Raw genomic sequence first — 20,881 nt, forward strand, 5'->3', positions numbered from 1 at the left:
TACTCTCAGATAATTGTGCAGGTATAGCTTCCCAAATCCCAAAACCAGACATGGTCCAAGACTTGGGCTTCTGGATTAAATTCAGTATGCTCAGTTAAATTTGAATTTCAGATAAACAACACATCATTTTTTAGTATAAATACTTTCCACATAGTGCATGGGATATAAGTTAAATTTATAATTTGCTTATCTGAAATGAAAATATAACTAGGAATTCTTATTTTTATTTGCTAAATCTGACAGCCTTATAACAAGAAAATTCACATGACTATTTTATTAAACTTCTGCCAGAAGTAAAAAATTTACAACTACCCTCAAATCTGTCCCCTTCTCAGTATCTCTACTATGCCTCCTGGTTGAGACTTTTTGGATTGAATGTTTGTACTCCACTCCCATTCATATGTTGAAGCAATACCTGCCCCCACAGTTGTGATGGCATTTAGAGATGGGGCCTTTTAGAGATAATTAGGGTTAGATTAGGTCACGAAGTTGGGCTCTTCAGATGAAATTAGTACTTTAGAAAAAGAGTCCAAAGAGCTAGCTCTCTCTCTTTCCTGTTTGTGAAGCTCCAAGAAAGGAGGTTACTGCAAAACAGAAGGAGGGTACTCACCAGGAACTTAATCAACTCACATACTCATCTTGGACTTCCAGCTTTCAGAACCATGAAAAATAAATGTCTGTTGTTGAAGCCACACAGTTATGGTATTTTGTTATAGCAGCCTGAGCAGACTAAAGCTCACAGTATCATCTCTGAGGCTAAAATAGCCAGTGGCTTCCTAATCTCTTTACTTTCATTTTGTCTTCTGTTTGCTTTGATGGAAGTTTCTAATAAAAAAATGCTAAGAGGATGAATTTTTTCACACCTCAGTAAAGCCATATGTTTTTGCGGTTTGGTATCCTCCAGTTCTTCATTGTCCTCTGAATTCATTAACATAGCCTAAAGGTAGTAAATGGTTATGGGAGACAATCACATTTTGCAGTTTTATAAGATAGTCTCTGAAATGACAAGGTTTTTTTCCAGGGTCTGCCACTTCCTACCTCTGGGGACTCTTTAATTTTTCTGAGCCTCAGTTTCCTTATTTGTAAAATAAAAACAACTGATACTGTCTGACATATATTCCTGTTACAGTGGTTGAATACATGAAATACATTAGTAGGTTGGAAATACTGAACACAGGGCTTGATAGAGAGTGAAGCGTTAGAAAATATTAGCTGTGATGTCATTTTCTTGATGCCCCTTCCTTTTCTCCCACCACATGACTGTACTCTCCAAGTTTATCTGTCATCTTATCTCCACTCCTGGAACAATTATACTTCTGCTATTCCTCTCATCCTTTTCACATGTTCTTCTTTCTGTCTGACATGCTCCTTCTTGTAGAATTCACTTTTCTAGGCTGGTAAAATATAATTTATTTGGGAGATCTTTCCTTGATCTTAATGAATATTAGTCTCTGTCTAGAAGTACACTACTCAAAATGTCTTATTGATCTCTAAAATCATACATGAGAGGAATAATTTGTTAAGTCTTTCCTCTAAAATGCTCATTCTGGCAAATCATCAGCAAGGTATAGCATCCTCATTTGAGTTCCTTAGGAGCAGAGCTAGAGGCAGCCAGAGGCTGAGATTTGGGTGCATTATTACTATTGAGGAAGTGCTTTCCAGGAAGTGAGGAGTGAAGGAAGCAGGACAGGGAAGAAGTAAATCCAAAAAATTATGTGGACTCAAAGTGTGGGTTTAGTGTGATACTGTGGGAGTGAGGGGGTATACTGGGACATAATTTGTACCAGAGTTGTCCCTCCATCTGGTAAGAGGCTAGCTTGTTGTGTGCGACCATCACAGGCTGCCTCAATAGGTGAGGATCAGGACTTGTATACAATGGGACTTGTATAACCTCTCAAGGACTGTCTCCCTTTCTTGGCCAAGGGTGATTTTCCAAAGAAGGTCACAGAATTACCTGCAGGTCATCTGGAGGATGAGTACATTGGTCTGAAAAGAGGATCTGGGCAAGGCACCAGACATCTACTAGAGTCTCTTAACTGGAGAGAACTTAAGACCCTCCAATTTAATACCTTTATTTTACTACCAAAGAAGTGAAAAACTAGAAAATGATTTGTCCAGGTCCATTGTATATTAAATCTGAGCTGGGACTAGAATTTGGGTCCTCTGTTTTCTAAATTAGAGTTCTTTCCACTACAAAAAAGAACATTTATTTCTACAGTATTTTCTATTAATGAACGGGACTTCATATCCACTTACTTATTGCCATACTTTTACCCAGACTCTAGGTCCTCAAGGCATGCTAGCTGACCTATTTGAAAGGTATAACCTTTGATCAAGGCAAGGAAACTAACCTGCCTGCCTTGAATGAGTCAAGTTCACAATGCTCATGGAGGATAGTTTCAACTTGTTGTTATTCCAAGGTTAATACCAACCAGGTTAATGAGGTCAAAATTGCATTTGTTGGGCCAGAGAATGAAGTGGTGTTTAGATGAAAAGAAAATTGTTAAAACTGACAAAGAGAGCTAGTGATAATGAGATGCTTAATGGTGTGATGGAGGAGAGAGACAGCTGTAATGCTCTCCTAATGGAAGTTCAACTGATTTTTGCTGAACTTTCTCTTAATTCCTTTGCTCTTGCATAATGTATGATTTATCACAACTAAAACTGAGCAAGTGGATAAGTCAGGATTTTGAGATATGCCTTCAGACAGTCTTTAATCAGTTTCAAGGTTTTGTGATGTATAAGCTCCTTTTCCTCTTGAAAGTAAACTTAGGTAGTACTTATAAGCAAGTACTGAGGAAATGTATTTGTGGAAGATATAGTGGAAAATGACCAATCCTGATTGTGATTATTAGATTCGTTGAAAAAAATTACTTTTCTAAATTATTGCATTGGTGGGCAGAAATATCCAAAACCAAACAATATAATATTTATTGGGAATTAATTTGTCTTACAGTGTCTCCTTTCTTCATAAAATGGCACAAACTGTCACTTATTTCCATTAATTACCACCTCAGTCTTATAAATTTATTCTTCTGTGTGCTTTCTAGGAAGCCAGCATCTTAATGCATTTAAGTACTCCAGAATTAAAGGTAGGCTATGTTCATGGCTCTGCCACATTGCTGCTTAATAGCTCTTTGACCTTATAGCAGTTACTTACCTTCTCTGACCCTCAATTTCCATTTTTACAATGAACATATATATAATCTGCACCTTGGTATTGTAGTGAGGACTAAATGGGTTGTTCACATACAGTTCTTTGTACATAGTAAATTTGCATTATCATGCAAGAACATAATTGTTAGTATTGGTTTAAATGTGAAATATAAAATAATACTAGTATTAGGAAAAATGGGTAAATTCTACTATAATCTTGGAGGGGGAAAATTGTCTAACTGTGACCCAAAGTCAAAAATAAGAAAAAGGAGGGGCACCTGGGTCGCTTAGTTGGTTAGGCATCTGACTCTTCATCTCAGCCCAGGTCTTGGTCTCAGGTTGTGAGTTCAAGTTCTGTGTAGGATTCTGTGCTGAGCATGTAGCCCACTTAAACAAAACAACACCACCAACAACAACAACAAAACAAAAACAACAAGAAGAGATAAGTTGAACTTAAAAAAACAAACAAACTGGGGTGCCTGGGTGGCTCAGTCAGTTAAGCATATGACTGGGTCTGATGATCTGGCTTGGTCAGATGAAAGCATCTGATAATTTCAGCTGTGGTCATGGTCTCACACTTCGAGAGTTCGAGCTCCTTGTAAGACTCTTTGCTGACAATGCAGAGCCTGCTTGGGATTCTTTCTCTTTCCCTCTCTCTCTCCTTCTCTCTTTGCCCCTCTCTTCCTTATACTCTCTTTCTCTCTCTCTCTAAAAATAAATAAATAAGCTCAAAAACAAACAAAACAAGCCAGCCTTTGCTTTGCTTAGCAATAATCAGCATAACTAAAGTTAAAACAAACAAACACCAATATCCCTGATGAGTATGGATGCAAAAATTCTCAATAAGATACTAGCAAATCAAATTCAACAGCATATAAAAAGAACTATTCACCATGATCAAGTGGGATTCATTCCTGGGCTGCAGGGCTGGTTCAACATTCACAAATCAATCAATGTGATACATCACATTAATAAAAGAAAAGATAAGAACCTGATATGATCCTGTCAATCGATGAAGAAAAAGCATTTGACAAAATTCAGCATCCTTAATAAAAACCCTCGAGAAAGTTGGGATAGGAGGAACATACTTAAACATCCTAAAAGCCATTTATGAAAAGCCCACAGCTAACATCATCCTCAATGGGGAAAAACTGAGAGCTTTTTCCCTGAGATCAGGAACACGACAGGGATGTCCACTCTTACCGCTGTTGTTTAACATAGTGTTGGAAGTTCTAGCATCAACAATCAGACAGCAAAAGGAAATCAAAGGCATCAAAATTGGCAAAGATGAAGTCAAGCTTTCACTTTTTGCAGATAACATGATATTATACATGGAAAACCCGACAGACTCCACTAAAAGTCTGCTAGAACTGATACATGAATTCAGCAAAGTCGCAGGATACAAAATCAATGTACAGAAATCAGTTGCACTCTTATACACTAACAATGAAGCAACAGAAAGACAAAGAAACTGATCCCATTCACAATTGCACCAAGAAGCATAAAATACCTAGGGATAAATCTAACCAAAGATGTACAAGATCTGTATGCTGAAAACTATAGAAAGCTTATGAAGGTAATTGAAGGAGATACAAAGAAATGGAAAAACATTCTGTGCCCATGGATTGGAAGAATAAATATTGTTAAAATGTCAGTACTACCCAAGCCAATCTACACATTCAATGCAATCCCAATCAAAATTGCACCAGCATTCTTCTCGAAGCTAGAACAAGCAATCCTAAAATTTGTATGGAACCACAAAAGACCCTGAATAGTCAAAGTAATTTTGAAGAAGAAGACCAAAGCAGGAGGCATCACTGTCCCAGACTTTAGCCTCTACTACAAAGCTGTACTTATCAAGACAGCATGGTATTGGCACAAAAAGAGACACATAGACCAATGGAATAGAATAGAAACCCCAGAATTAGACCCACAAAAGTATGGCCAACTAATCCTTGACAAAGCAGCAAAGAATATCCAATGGGAAAAAGACAGTCTCTTTAACAAATGGTGCTGGGAGAGCTGGACCACAACATGCAGAAGAATGAAACTAGACCACTTTCTTATACCATTCACAAAAATAAACTCAAAATGGATAAAGGACCTGAATGTGAGACAGGAAACCATCAAAACCCTAGAGGAGAAAGCAGGAAAAAACCTCTCTGACCTCAGCCGCAGCAGTTTCTTACTTGACACATCCTCAAAGGCAAGGGAGTTAAAAGCAAAAATGAACTATTGGGACCTCATGGAGGTAAAAAGCTTCTGCACTGTAAAGGAAACAGTCAACAAAACTAAAAGGCAATCAATGGAAAGGGAAAAAGATATTTGCAAGTGACATATTGGAACAAGGGCTAGTATGCAAAATCTATAAAGAACTCACCAAACTCCACACCCAAAAAACAAATAATGCAGTGAAGAAATGGGCAGAAGACATGAATAGACACTTTTCCAAAGAAGACATCCACATGGCCAACGGACACATGAAAAGATGCTCAATGTCACTCGTCATCAGGGACATGCAAATCAAAACCACACTGAGATATTCCCTCACATCAGTCAGAGTGGCTAAAATGAACAAATTAGGAGACTATAGATGCTGGCGAGGATGTGGAGAAATAGGAACCCTCTTGCACTGTTGGTGGGAATGCAAATTGGTGCAACCACTCTGGAAAACAGTGTGGAGGTTCCTCAAAAAATTAAAAATAGATCTACCCTATGACCCAGCAATAGCACTGCTAGGAATTTACCGAAGAGATACAGGAGTGCTGATGCATAGGGGCACTTGTGCCTATAAACCCTAATGTTTATAGCAGCACTTTCAACAATGGCCAAATTATGGAAACAGCCTAAATGTCCATCAACTGATGAATGGATAAAGAAATTGTGGTTTAGATACACAATGGAATACTACATGGCGATGAGAATGAAATATGGCCTTTTGTAGCAACGTGGATGGAACTGGAGAGTGTTGTGCTAAGTGAAATAAGTCATACAGAGAAAGACAGATACCATATGTTTTCACTCCTGTGTGGATTCTGAGAAACTTAACAGAAAACCATGGGGGAGGGGAAGGAGAAAAAAAAAGTTAGAGGGAGGAAGCCAAACCATAAGAGACTCTTAAAAACTGAAAACAAACTGAGGGTTGTTGGGGAGTGGGAGGGAGGGGAGGGTGGGTGATGGGTACTGAGGAGGGTACGTGTTGGGATGAGCGCTGGGTGTTGTATGGAAACCAATTTGACAATCAATTTCATATTAAAAAACAAACAAACAAATGAAAAACTGTCAAACTAGAAAAAATTTGAGTTCTGCTGAGGGAATACCTCTAGGTAGGCACATGCTTCACTTCCCTCTACTTCAGGCTTCTTCCTAACATCCACATGATTCCCTCTTTCTTGTTCTGTCTACCTAGAACAGTCCTGTACATTATATCCTTCTCTTTCTAGAAGATACTTGTATCCACCCCTGCCTTTTCTCTTTCTAAACCTCACCAGAATGCATCTCCCAGCTCCCCAAAAAAGAAAAACCTAAATGGGAGGTATGTATTTTATAAATAGCATACCCTTTGTCCTTGGCTCAGTAAATTTCCAAGAATATGACCACTCTGTGTCAGAACCTATTGTCAGGGGTTGTGTGTCTTTCTTCTCATCCTGAGCATATTTACAGAGAAGTAAGAAAATGGTTAGAGGAAACGGGAGACAGACCCTAAGAATCCTCCTCCTTCCAGAAGTGGAATTTCCTGAAATGAAAGAGTAGTGAGCTCCCTGGGTGGATTCTAGCAACTATCTCCTTAATCTCAGTTGCTCATGGGTTGTCTTTCTGACTCACAGGATAATAAAAATTGGGGGCTCAGCTTAAATACTGATCAGATAGCATTTGTATCTATCCCATTTTAACTTTTTGTAAGTTGACCTCCCCATTTAACAGTTGCATTTACATTCATATTCCAGCATGACTATCCTGTGAAGTAATCGTGCTGACTATTTCCAAGAACTAGTACCTACCCTTCACTCAGTCATGTGGGATTTTGTTTGCCCAAACATCAAAGATGGACAATGGTTTTAAATCAGTTAGGTACATTCTCCATGTCACATGGCAAGAAAGTAGAAAGATTGGAATTTAAATAAAAATTTCTTGACTCCCTAAAGGAAGCTCTTTCTACAAAGTTGAATCCTAAATATAATGTTACTCTTTTGTGTCAAGGAATTTGTTGATTCTAGGTTTGTGTTTGAGTGGGAAAAAGATGGAAATACTCTCACCAGACTGAACCTACCTTCAGATTCCTTTTATCTTGCTGCCACCCTCTCCTTTTCTCTGACTTGATTCAAAGACAGAGCCATTGATATCTCTGGAGTTGCTTCTAAATGGATATAAAATTACACTGTAAGTGAGATCTTGAGTTCAATTATCTTAGTCTTTTCCATTTCAGTCTGTGCTTTGGATGGCTATCAAAAACTTCCCAACCTGGCTGTATGTAATTACGATTTATATTCAAGTATTGAACTTTCTATCAATTCAATTGATTTTGTGGAGCCAAATCTATAGATCATTCCCAATGAGAGAAAAGTGGTCTGACTGGTATCAGGGTCACTTCCTTTGCTGTTATCCTTAGTGTTATGAACTAATTTAAAGAGAAATGTAAATGAAGCTCAGAGGAAAACATGGAACGTTTCAGCAGAACATCTCTAATTAAAGCATTAATTGTAATGAAGCTTTGACTCAGTTATACTATAGCTTAGATGTGGGAGTTTGCTAATAGGATATATTCAGTAGAGGAATTCACAGAACTCACAGGTGGTTAACATAGTATATGGTTCTTAACCTCCTTGGTGACTCATGGGCCCATGGACCACAAATTAAGAACCAGTTCTAGGAGAGCAGTCATGGAGAGATCATAAATGTCCTGTGAAGTTTGTTTATTACCTCCTTGAAATTATGTGAAAATTGCATACATGTGTATAGTCAGTATTTGGGGGGATAAGGTCCAAGGATTTTATCAGTTTCTTGACCTCGAAGCAAGTATCACAGATCAAATAGTTTCCTTAAACTCACAGTTTTATGAAAAATAGCATTTTAGATTTTGCAGTTTGCAGTTTATTATTTAGAAAATAAATAAAGAGATATATTTATTTACCTCAGTGTTCAAAGAACCCTTTTCAGACACCATATGCATATTGTTTTGGAGTGGGATAAATTATGAGTAGTAGAGGAAAGCCATGCAATACATGGCTACTTAGAGGTTTTCTTGAGACTGAAATGTTTGTTACTATGCTTAGGCTTCCCAAAATAGAAAACCAGACTCAAAGTAGTTTTAAAAATGTAGAGAATTCGTTCATACAACTGAAAAGTACAGGGATAAGGTTTCACTGAGGTATAACGTTATCCAAAAGTTTATTTTGTGATTAGGGCTTTAGCTCAGCTACAATTAGTGGATCAGCTTTGTCCTCAAGCTGGCTTCTGTGTATGGACACAAATGGACATGGCAGGTCTATGTATCATGTTGTGTCAGCACAGTGAAGAGAAAGAGACCTCTTGATTGTAGCATTCCCTGGATAGTCCCAAGACTGTCTCTTTTGGGCTAGCTCATTAGTTCACATCCCAACCACAGAACTCACTCATTATGGACAGAGGTACCAAATATGCTCATTGTTTTAGCTTAGTCTGGAGGAGCTGAGAGTAGAGTCATCCTCCCTGGGGCCTCCTGGACATCAAAATGGAAAACTGGTGGTCTTAGAAGAGGAAGGGAAATGTATGAATGGTAGAGAAGCAGGAAGGTGATCATGACACTGAGACCATAGGCACATGGAAGAGACAAAGGCGTTGACAACAAGAACAAGGAAAAAAATCTGGTGACATAAGTGGTAACAAGGCTATTTAAAATGAAGATGCAGAGGCTGAGAGTATTGGAATAGTAGCCAAAATGCATGCATCTGGTCAGTGGAGGATCTGGGGCTCAAACCCAGAACTTCTAACTCCAAATCTATTGTACTCTCTACCATATACTGTTACTTTTACAGAGAACCTTTGAGTAATAATTTGCAAAGCCACTTTGGCTGTACCCCTGGCAATAAGGTGTGGAGTAATGTATTGTATAGACAAATGGCAGCTGCTAATTTTAGTTTCAGTTCCAAATCCAGAGAGTTCGGGGAGTGGCATGATTTTCACTTGCAGGGCACAGTAATGCTTTGCACTTCTCAGAGGCTTTTCAGCTGAGACTGTCAAAGGTCTCTGTAGAGATGAATCATCTCCTACTCGGTAATTGAGGAGCCAGAGGCAAAGGGTGGTGAATTAGCCAAGCCACCCCTCGAGCTACCCAGATGGCCTTGGTCTCCAATGAACGGTTTATGGTTGTTTTCTACTATAAATAAGTACACACACTCAGGAGCCTTGAGAGTCCAAAGACCAAGGGTGACCCAGAGAACCTGTGATTAACTTTTCCCTGGCTGGAGAGAGAAAATGGAAAAATTAAGTAGGAATGTATATCTTTGCTAAAATGAAAGTGCCATGACTCAAGGCAGCAGATTGAATTCTGCTCCTGGCTCAGGAAGAACATGACCTTGGGCATATTACTATTCCCCTCACTTTAAGATGATGTGGCTGGGCTAGACCACCAGGGAGGGCCATTTTAGCTTTAATAACCTCTGTTCTTCATTTTGGATCTCTTTTCCTATCTCAGCAGCTGGGGTATGGAACAAAGTATCATTCAAAGTGAAGCAGACAGTGCTTAGATCAGTGCTGCTCATACCTAATGTGAAAATGGATCACTCAGAAATCTTGTAAAAATGCAGACTCTGATTGATCAGGGTGCAGAGGGAGCCCAAGAGTCTGCATTCCTAAGAAACTTCTGGTTGATACCACTGTGGCCCATTCCCAGCCCATATTTTGCACACTAGGAATAAAAAGGCTTTAGAGTTTAGTATGCTTACAGCATATCCATCCAGAGAAAAAAACAGAAGATGAGAAAGGGGATAGAAGAAGTGGTGACTATCAACACAAAATTAAAGCATGTATAAGTCAAATAAGAGTTTGAGACCTATAGATGAAAAAACAAAACTATACTTTGATAAAAGTATTAATCCAAACCAAAAAACTCCATCGGAAGAAGTTAAATGAATTATTAATGTCTTCAGGGTTGCTTGTAGTGATAGCTGATGAGGAGAACTGCATTTGGTTCTCTCTTCTTTAATTGGCATGACACTGAGAAATATGAAATAGGTTTTATTTTTTTTTATTTTTTAAAAAAATTTTAATGTTTATTTTTGAGACAGAGAGAGACAGAGCATGAATGGGGGAGGGTCAGAGAGAGAGGGAGACACAGAATCCAAAGAAGGCTCCAGGCTCCGAGCTGTCAGCAAAGAGCCTGACGCGGGGCTCGAACTTACAGACCGTGAGATCATGACCTGAGCCGAAGTCGGAAGCTCAACCGACTGAGCCACCCAGGTGCCCCTGAAATAGGTTTTAAAGGCTGCCTGCACTGAGCAGATGAGGGCATTCCCCATTATAGAGGTTTTATTTTATTTCTTAAGTGGCCTGGGGTTGTACTGCCAGGTAGACATGTATGGAAACTCCTACCAGGATCTCTAATTCCTGGTCCAGGATGATTCCTATTACATGGCACTGTTCCACAAGCCGAGTCATTTCCTCTATGCCCTACATTCTTTTTTTCTTTTTGTGTTAATGGAATTATTATATCCCTGCAATGAAATGCAAATCATTTTTTTTAAGTAATGACCGTGGTGATCTTGAAGCTTTTTGTGTGGACACCCTTCATTTATCTTTCACTGTAATTTCACTAATGAGCAGAAAAGGATCTGGACAAAAATTTGTGTGAAAATACCCAACATAAGATCTCGCAGTGACTCATTTCACAAGCTATCTTTTATTTCTCCTATTCTTGCTCCCTGGGTCATTGATGATCTCACAATGAGCCTAGTTGCAGGCCTTGCTTCATATGCTCCCTCTTGCATGTCTTTCAATAATAATAATTAGAGCTTCAAATAAATGCATATCCTAGAATGAATGGACTGTCCTTTATTCACCAAACCAAATGTAATTCAAGATTCTCAATTTTTTCATCACCATTTTTATTCTGCACATCCTCTTTGTTCTCTGCAGTGCTTTATCGACCCCTGTCAGGTTGAAAAGAAGCAGATAAGACAGGCAGCCAATCAGGGTTTGGGAAGCATGTGCTGTGTGAATGCCACCTGGCTCTGAAGGAGCAGTAGGCTGCAAGCCTGGGCATTGCTTTCTCCCTGGTTTCAGTAGATTGCACAAGTACATTAGGTTATGTATTTACTGATAATAATATCACACTCACGCCCTTAATTTAGAAGGGCACTGGGAAGAACATCATTCTGTTGGCCATTTTCGGGTATCCTGGTTACCTATTTCAAGTAAGTTTGATTCCAGGAGAATATTTTTGGTTATTAAAACCATAACATTTATAAGTCATAGGAAGATGGTTGGTAATTCTCAAATACAACTCAACTCCTTAAGCATACACATGTTATTAAATCCAGTCCCTAACAATAAAAGTATTACCTCATTTAGTATTCTTGGTGAAAGTATAAAGCAGTTACTAATCATTCATCATCATATAATAATAGCAATAATAATTATTATTATTGTTATTATTATCAGCAGCAACAACAGCATCCCTTGTCTATAGGTGAAAAATTTATAGCCTGAGGAAGAGTAAGTAACTCATCAAAAAGTGAGGCACTTATTGGTTCTAAAGCCAGTACTGAAACTCAGCTCCAGAAATTTTGCTCTTAACTCCTATAGTGGGGCTTCCCTGGCTAAAGGCTAGTATTGCTTTTTCTGTTAAACGTTCTTCCTCATTAGAGGGACTCCCTGAGAACAGAGGTCCTGACTATCCTATTCCTGTAGTGATACCAGCAGTTAGAATTGTGCTTACCACATAGCAAGGACTTAATGACTAACTGGAGAGACTGAGTTAAGAGGGTGAGATGAAGAGGAGGAGAAGGAAGGGGAAGAAGAAGAAACCAAACAAGAAAACATGTGAAGCCTTGAAAGACTTCACTGTTTTCTGTTTAATCTGCATCTCTCAGGAAGCCACTGAAGGAAGGGCAGAAAGAGGACATGATAATGATGTTTGAGGAAAATTAAATCAACCTGGCAATACTGTAGGTAAAACTTTCTGCAATATTAGGTTTAATGCAAAATAGTATTTTATAAAATATTCATTTAAAATCTGTCACACAGGGGCACCTGAGTGTCTCAGTCAGTTGAGCGTCTGACTTGGGCTCAGGTCATGATCTCACGGTCCATGAGTTTGAGCCCTGCATGGGGCTCTGTGCTGACAGCTCAGAGCCTGGAGCCTGCTTCAGATTCTGTCTCCTTCTCTCTGTGCCCCTCCCTGCTTGCCTTCTGTCTCTCTCTCTCTCTCTCTCTCTCTCTCTGTCTCTTTCTCTAACATAAATAAACCTCAAAAAAAAAATCTGTCACAAAAATTGGGAAGATACTTCAAAATGCTTTATGTGGTATAAATATATTTATAAGTAGTATAAATATATTTGCAGATATATGTATATACACACACACAGATATATATTATATACATATATATACAGATATATATGTATATACAGATATATATAATATATGATATATATATTATATATATTATACATATAATATATATATATATCTCACCAAGAAATTTTGATTAATTGATATTTTAGAAGGGCAGATGAGTCAGTTTATGTCATCAGTAGTTGCAGTTGTTCTTTTAAAAATATAATTAAGGGGCACCTGGGTGGCTCAGTTGGTTAAGCATCCTATTTCAGCTCAGGTCATGAGCTCACTGGTTGTTAGCTCGAGCATCGCGTCGGGCTCTGTGCTGACAGCTCAGAGCCTGGAGCCTGCTTCGGGTTCTGTGTCTCCCTCTCTGTCCCCTCTCCCCTGCTCATGCTCTGTCTCTCTCTCTCTCAAAACTAAAATAAACATTAAAAAATTTAAAAATAAAGATGGTAACTAAGTAAAGTTATTTTATGTGACATAAAAGTACTTTTATTATTTGATTATAATGGTTTATACAAATGTTTTTTTTTTAACTTATTTTCTCTCGCTCTCTCTTCGTAAATTTTAGTGTCAATATAAAAGATGCTGAAGAAAATATACCATTTGACAATACATATTGTATTTCATTAAGTTATAATTGCTTCTTACCTCCCTGTTCCTCTTCCCCTTTACCTCCAAAATTCCAATAACCAGTGTTGGCATAAAGATTTGGATTTATCATCACCTAAAGCAAGGTGCAGTGAGATTGCCTACAATGATCCAGGAGCTTGGAAAAAGGAAAGGGGGAGAAGCATGCATATTTATATATTAAACCCTTCCCTTCTTTATGCCATTAAAATGTAATCTTTTATGTTTGTAAATTCACCAGAGAGGGTGATATTAACTTAGCTCCTCTCCCTGGGAATGTGATATCCAGCTGTGTTTTCATGATGAACTTCCATCACAGTAAACACTCCAGATGCCCTAAAGGTTTAGATGTAATGGGATTTGATCCATATCAATTTTTCATAATGTATTCCATGTTGAATTTTTAATCCTTCCCTCTTCAAAAACATTGGGATGTACTCCACCCTATATGGCTCCCTTCTGAGCCACTCTTTTGATAATTATAGAAAAAATTACTCATCATGTTTTCATTAACATAAATCTATCTCTGTTTTCATTACCACAACCAAGTGAAATTTGTCAGCAGTAAGAATATAGGTAAATAGAAACTTTTAAAGTCCTCCCAAAACCATATGCATTGTAATTTTGAGTTAAAGCCACATACAAAGTCAGTTTGAGATAATTCGATATAAAAAATAAAGAACTAGATTTAGCTGGAGAGCTTGAACTCAAAAGACACCTAGTCCTGCTAACTCAGAATGAATATATTATAATAGTCTGTATTTTTATTCAATTTAACCTTTCATTGTTCAACAAATATACATTGTTCCAAGTGCTGGGAACCTAGGAGTGAACAAGAAAACAAAAAACAAAACAAAAAAAAAAAACCAAAAAACAAAAACAAAAGACAACTTGTGCCTGCATAGAACTTATATTAATATTTGATATTATCTAAGAAGGGTGTGTGTGCATATAGATGGTCAGTAATGTTTGCACTCACTCTGCCCATGCACACACACACAAATCCATTTGATGTAAAAATCTCCTTTGTATCTTCAGAGGATATTTAAAGTATAATTCATAGTAGAAATATGGTTTCCAAAATTAACTCCAGAAAATATATTTTTTTCCCTCATATTTGTCAGGCAGGAAAGCAATAGGGTTATAAGAAAGGGAATGAAAAGGAAGTTTTGATAAAATTGTATCAGTTAACATAATTTGAGGAAAACTTATTTGGAGGCTTTATTAGTTTTTTTATTAGTGCTACAACAAATTACCACAAATTTAGGGCTTGAAACAAGATAAATCTAGTAACTTAACATTTCTGGAGGTCAGATGTTTTAAAATCAAGGTGTTGGCAAGGCTGTGTTCCTCCTAGGGACTGTAGGGGAAAATCTATTTCTTTGCCTTTCCAGCTTCTAGAGGCTGCCTGCTTTCCTTCACTTGTGATCTCTCCCTCATATAACACCAGTCCTACTTCTGTCATTATCTTTTGTGACCCTGCCTGAGAAGCTAGGCTAATTTCTATATTTTAAGATCTTTAACATAATAATGTGTACAAAGTCCCTTTTGCCATAAAATAATATACAGATTTGTGGGTGAGGATACAGACATCTTTTGGGACCCATCATTCAACCTGGTACAGAATCTGATGCATTCTATGAAATATTCAGGTTCTGGCTTGAATATTTGTTCCTATGGTGCAAGTTTCTGGGGTCATAGATGCTACCTCTGAATCCTCAGGCTCCCTGGGTATTATATATCATCTTTTAAACCACCTTCTGTTTGCATTGCTGCAGATAACATGACAATCAGAATTTCCTTGTTTCATCATTAGCAGGAATGCCATGACATTCATCAGTTAAAATCAACAGATGCCTGCTATTCCTTTAAATTTACCATTGGGAGTTGTATCTCTATAAACACACACATGCACATGCACACATTTTATTTTCTTAAATTTTTTTTCTATATAGTCCTTTCTGGTAGTGCTCTCAAATGAAATTTCTTAGGTTGTTTAGCTATGGCTATCTTTTAGAGTTAGTTAGAATTGTCAGTAATATAGGAATTAGTTGCATTTTATTTTGTATGTCACATTAACTTGTTACACACATTCATGTGTTTTCTTCTTTTATCTGAATTATTCTTTTAGCATCACTCATCTGAGACAATGCAATGCATATAGAGTTACATAATGACAGCGTTAAGTGCTTTTTGTAAAGAACTTAAAGATTCTGAATTGTGAAGTTAATTAAATAAATGGCCCTTTCTCTTGACAGCCCTAAATTATGATGGAAATGACTGAGAAAAATGATGCTATATAGTTTTTCCTATCCAACTTACATATCATGTTTATTGACATTCAATTTTAAATACTGAGAACAGTTTTCAGACTGGAAAAAGTAGTTTTGAAAAACATATTATAGATTTGTTAAGGTCAGGACAAGATGGTATAGAACCATGTCTTCCTGCTCATCCCCTAAATTAAACAAAAAATAGGTGCAACTAAATATAATTATCAACTCTCAATGTAGCACAAGGGACAACCATCAAAGACCTATGAAATGTGGTAAGAAGGTAAACTAAAATTAGGGACCTTAGGACTAGAGAATAAACACAGCTGCAGAGTATTTTATGACCCCCATTCAACAGGAGAAGGGTACTTAGATTGAATGTTTCCTGACACCCAAACCAGGAACAGAAAGTAGCCCAGATAGCCCTATCCCCCATTCAAACTGAGCCAGAACCCCATGGAAAATACAGAACTTGCAGGATTGGAAAGAGGATCAATTTGGAGGTCCACTAACAATAAGCCAGAGAAACACTCTCCTTTTCATCAGACCCGAGGTGAGACTCACTCTTCCAAAGAGAGATGCTAAAGCTGCTGTTGGCATTTGAAAGAGAAACATAAGAGATTTTACTCGGAGAGGGACCAACATGGCAGAGAAGTAGGGGTATCTGTACTTCCTGCATCTCTCAAACAAAGAAGGGCTAAAGCCAAAGGACTTTGAACCCCAAGAGTCTGGGAGGAAAAGAGACTATCAGGGAGAAACTGGGACAACCTTAAGGGGCGTAGGGTTACTTCAAGGAACAAATCAAAGCACACCTGGTGGAGGGTCCAAAACATCACTAGGAGTAGGGAAATAAAATAACCAAAGTCACAACAACAGAGAGCAAGTAACACTCTCCAAAAAAACACCTCCTGAAGGTGCAGGCCTTAGACAGTGTATGATCCCCCCTTTAATATAGCAGTGCTAGCAGGTTCAGAGTATACAACAAGTTTTTAAAACTCATAAAGGACAGAAAACTAGCCAAAATGGCAAACGGAAGAATTCTCCTCAAAAGAAATTCCAGGAAAAAGTGACAGCTAAAATATTGATCAAAACAGATATAAGCAACATAACTGAACAAGAATTTAGAATAATAGTCACAAAATTAATCACTGGGCTTGAAAAAAGCATAGAAGACAGCAGATAATCAATTGCTACAGAGATCAAGGGGCTAAAAAATAGTCATGATGAATTAAAAAATGCTATAAATGACGTGCAACATAAAATGGAGGTGGCCACAGTGCAGATTGAAGAAGCAGAAGGGAGAGTAGGTGAATTAGAAGATAAAATAATGGAAACAGAGGAAGCTGAGAAAAATAAAGATAAAAAAATTCCAGGAACACGAGGGGAGAATTAGCGAACTAAGTAATTCAATCAAATGGAACAATGTCTGTATCATAGAAATTCCAGAAGAAGAGAGAGAGAAACGGGCTGAAGGTGTACTTGAACAAATCATAGCTGAGAACTTCCTCAATGTGGGGAAGGAAACAGGCATTGAAATCGAAGAGGCAGAGAGAACTCCTGCAGACATAACTTGAATTGATCTTATGCACAACATATCATAGTGAAACTGGCAAATACAAGGATAAGGAGAGAATTCTGAAAGCAACTAGGGATAAACAAGCATTAACACACAAAGGTAGACACATAAGGGTACTACAGACCTATCTATGGAAACTTGGCAGGCCAGAAAGGAATGGCAGGAAATCTTTGATGTGATGAACAGGAAAAGTATGCAGCCAAGAATCCTTCATCCAACAAGCCTGTCATTCAGAATAGAAGGAGAGATAAAGGTTTTCCCAAACAGAAAAACCGAAGGAATTCATCACCACTAAACCACCCCTACAAGACATCCTAAGGGGGAGTCTGTGAGTGAAACGTTGCAAGGACCACAAAGGACCAGAGACATCACTATAAGCATGAAACCTACAGACATCTCAATGACTCTAAACCCATATCTTTCAGTAATAACACTGAATGTAATGGACTAAACGCTCCAATCAGAGGACGTAGAGTATCAGAATGGATTAAAAAAAACAAGACCCATCTATTTGCTGTCTATGAGAGACTCATTTTAGACCTGAGGACACCTTCAGATTGAAAGTGAGGGGATGGAGAACTATCTATCATGCTACTGGAAGTTAAAAGAAAGCTGGAGTAGACATACTTATATCAGACAAACTAGACTTTAAAAACTGTAACAAGAAATGATTACAGGGTCTATTCATCATGAAGAGCTAACAATTATAAATGTCTATGCACCGAATTCGGAGCACCCAAATATATAAAACAATCACAAACATAAGCAGTCTTATTGATAAGAATGTTGATTGCAGGGGACTTTAATACTCCACGTACAACAATGGACAGATCATCTAGACAGAGAATCTGCAAAGAAACAATGGCCCTGAACTATACATTGGACCAGAGGAACTTGACAGATATATTTAGAACTCTACATCCCAAAGCAGCAGAATATACCTTCTTCTTGAGTACACACAGAACATTCTTCAAGATAGACCACATACGGGGCCACAAAACAGCCCTCAATAAATATAAAAGAATTGAGATCATACCATGCACACTTTCAGATCACAGTGCTATGAAACTTGAAATCAACCACAGAAAAAGTCTGGAAAACCTCCAAAAGCATGGAAGTTAAAGAAAATCCTGCTAAGGAATGAACAGGTCAACCAAGCAATTAGAGAAGAAATTTAAAAAAAATATGGAAACATACAGAAATGAAAATACAACAATCCAGACCCTTTGAGATGCAGCAAAGGCAGTCTTAAGTGGAAAATACATTGCAATCCAAGCCTATCTCAAAAAACAAGAAAAATCCAAAATGCAAAATCTAACAATAACATGTAAAGGAACTAGAAGCAGAACAGCAGAGACACCCCAAACCCAGCAGAAGAAGAGACGTAATAATGATCAGAGCACTAATAAACAACATAGAATCCGAAAACAAAACAAAACAAAACAGAACAGATCAATGAGACCAAGAATTGTTTTTTTTTTTTGAAAAAATAAACAAAATTGATAAACCTGTAGCCAGACTTCTTGAAAATAAAAGAGAGAGGACCCACACAGATAAAATCATGAATTAAAATTGATTTATTACAACAAATCCCTCAGAAATACAAGCAATTATCAGGGAATCCTATGAAAAATTATATGCCAACAAACTGGACAACCTCAAAGAAATGGACATATTCCTAAACCCACACAGTACCAAAACTCAAATGGGAAGAAATAGAAAAATTGAACATTCAGACCCATAACTAATGAAGAAATTGAATCAGTTATCAAAAATTTCCCCAAAAATAAGAGTCTTGGACCAGACCACATGGCTTCCCTGGGGAATTCTACCAGACATTTAAAGCAGAGTTAATACCTATCCTTCTCATGCTGTTCCAAGAAATAGAAATGGAAGGAAAACTCCTGGACTTATTCTTTGAATCCAGCATTACTTTGATTCCCAAACCAGACAGAGGCCCAGCAAAAAAAGAGAGCTACAGGCCAATATCCCGGATGAATATGCATGTAAAAATTCTGAACAAGATACTAGCAAATCGAATTCAACATCATATAAAAAGAATTACTCACCATGATCAAGTGGGATTCATTCCTGGGCTGCAGGGCTGGTTCAGTATTCACAAAGAAATCAATGTGTTCATCACATTAATAAAAGAAAAGATAAAAACCATATGATCCTGTCAATAGATACAGGAAAAGCATTTGACAAAATACAGCATCTTTCTTAATAAAAACCCCCAAGAAAGTCAGTATAGAAGGAACATACTTAAACATCATGAAAGCCATTTATGAAAAGCCCACAGCTAATATCATCCTCAATGGGGAAAAACTGAGAGCGTTTCCTGTGAGATCAGGAACACAACAGGGATGTCCACTCTCACTTCTGTTGCTTAACATAGTGTTGGAAGTCCTAGCATCAGTAATCAGACAAGAAAAGGAAATCAAAAGCATCAAAATTGGCAAAGATGAAGTCAAACTTTCACTTTTTGCAGACAACCTGATACTCTACATGGAAAACCTGACAGACTCCACCAAAAGTCTGCCAGAATTGATACATGATTTCAACAAAGTCACAGGGTACAAAATCAATGTACAGAAATCTGTTGCATTTGTGTGCACCAATACTGAAGCAACAGAAAGATAAATAAAGAAACTGATCCCCTTCACAATTGCACCAAGAACCATAAAATACCTAGGAATAAACCTAGCCAAAGATGTAAAAAATCTGTATGCTATAGAAAGCTTATGAAGGAAATGGAAGAAGACACAAAGAAATGGAAAACATTCCATGCTCATGGATTGGAAGAATAATTATTGTTGAAATGTCAATACTACCCAAAGTAATCTACACATTCAATGCAATCCCAAAATTGCACCAACATTCTTCTCGAAGCTAGAACAAACAATCCTAAAATTTGTATGGAACCACAAAAGACCCCAAATAGCCAAGGTAATATTGAAGAAGAAAACCAAAGCAGGAGACATCACAATCCCAGACTTTAGCCTCTACTACAAAGCTTTCATCATCAAGACAGTATGGTATTGGCACAAAAACAGACACTTAGACCAATGGAATAGAATATAGAACCCAGAATTGGACTTGCAAATGTATGGCCAAGTAATCTTTGACAAAGCAGGAAAGAATATCCAGTGGAAAAAAGACAGTCTCTTTAACAAATGGTGCTGTGAGAGCCAGACTGCAACATGCAGAAGAATGAAACTAGACCACTTTCTTACACTATTCACAAATATAAACTTAAAATGGATGAAGGACCTGAATGTGAGATAGGAAACCATCATAACCCTAGAGGAGAAATCAGAAAAAAACCTCTCTGACCGCAACCACAGCAATTTCTTACTTGACACATCTGCAAAGGCAAGGGAATTAAAAGCAAAAATGGACTATTGGGACCTCATGAAGATAAAAAGCTTCTGCACTGCAAAGGAAACAATCAACAAAACTAAAAGGCAACCGATGGAATGGGAAAAGATATTTACAAATGACATATCAGACAAAGGGCTAGTATCCAAAATCTATAAAGAACTCACCAAACTCCACACCTGAAAAATAATGCAGTGAAGAAATGGGTAGAAGACATGAATAGACACTTTTCCAAAGAAGACATCCACATGGCCAACAGACACATGAAAAGATGCTAAACGTCACTCATCATCAGGGAAATAAAAATCAAAACCACACTCAGATACCA

General features: G+C 37.7%; 1 pseudogene; it reads left to right on the top strand.

Moving 5' to 3' along the window:
• Positions 1-20,881, top strand: part of LOC102957542 — an 85,115-nt pseudogene that overhangs the window by 1,341 nt on the left and 62,893 nt on the right.

This window comes from Panthera tigris, chromosome A2 (genome assembly GCF_018350195.1).
Source record: "Panthera tigris isolate Pti1 chromosome A2, P.tigris_Pti1_mat1.1, whole genome shotgun sequence".
In the NCBI taxonomy this organism is placed as follows: Eukaryota; Metazoa; Chordata; class Mammalia; order Carnivora; family Felidae; genus Panthera; species Panthera tigris.